This window comes from Aedes aegypti, chromosome 2, assembly GCF_002204515.2.
Source record: "Aedes aegypti strain LVP_AGWG chromosome 2, AaegL5.0 Primary Assembly, whole genome shotgun sequence".
Lineage (NCBI taxonomy): Eukaryota > Metazoa > Arthropoda > Insecta > Diptera > Culicidae > Aedes > Aedes aegypti.
This window is the reverse complement of record NC_035108.1, coordinates 93,266,003-93,267,301: the sequence shown is the minus strand read 5'-3', so window position 1 is coordinate 93,267,301 and position 1,299 is coordinate 93,266,003.

The following is a 1,299-nucleotide window of genomic DNA, read 5'->3' as shown; positions in this document are numbered from 1 at the left end:
ACTCTGCCCCAGTTGATAAAATGGAAAAGAAGAATCCCAGTATGTATAACATTAGGAGAAATATTAGGAATATTAGTTCGAAGTGCATCATTTTCCGGAGTCCTAAACCAGTTCTCTTTAAAAGAATCCTGGAGCTTCTGAAGAATCCTGAATACCCTCAAGAAGTGTCCTAGACCTGCTCCAAGAAAATCCAATAACAACTGCGAATGAATCAGCCAGAGATTCCAGGACCATCTCGAAGAAAATCTTAAACCAGTTCCAGAAGAATATTTTACTAAATAATGAAGCCCCACTGACCAGTTTCAGAAGAATCTTGGTCCAACTCCAAGAAAGTCTTGGCTTAATTCGTAAAAAATCATGAATTAGCTGCAGGAAATTGTTGCATTTGCTCCAGATCAGCTGTAACAGCTCTTAGAAAATGTTGAATCAGCTCCAAGAGATTACTGAACTAGTTAACCGTAATCCTATGAACCAATTCCAGCAGAATCATGGATAACTTTAGAAAAACTCAGAATCACTTCAAATAGAATGCTGAACCAACTCGACCAGTTTTAGGATAATGCCGAAACAGATCAAGAAGAATCCTAACCCAACATCAGAACAATCCTGGACCAGTTTTTGAAAAATAATGGATCAAGTTCTAGAGATTCTTAGAGCAACTCCAGAAGAATCATTGACCAGTTGCAGTAGGATCATAGAATTTCATGGCCAACTCCTAAAAATATCGATACAGATCTCGGGAAATCAGTTGCAAAAGTGTTCTAGCTTCAGAAGAAGGAGAATCTTGCAACTGGTAAAAACCTTGACAATCTCTACCCAGTAAACACACCGTCATATTTGATGTGATATAAGAGTACAAATGTGGAGGCGATATGCGTACATCTTGCATGCAGCCTTATGGCCCATGTAGGTATATCGCCTCCACATTTGCACTCTTATGCGCTATTGTATACGAGTTTGTGTTTACTGGGTAGCAGATTCCACCATAATTCTGACATAATCCTGCATCAGCTCCAGATAAATGATGGTCCAGTTTCGAGACAATACTGGACAACTATCCTCAATCAGCTCCAAAAGAACACTATACAAGCTCTAATATCATGGATCCAGCTAGCCTACTTCTAAATAACTTTGAATCAGTTCCAAACGTTTTTCTTTATTTCTTTCAAGCTTAACTATTTTGGCGCTTCTTGGCGCCACCTCGCTGGCGTAGAATACGCTGCTCTTGGTTCGACTCTCTTCATAGGGTCTCTTCTCGATTATGTCGTCATTCGGATGCATAAATTGCTTCACCGTCAA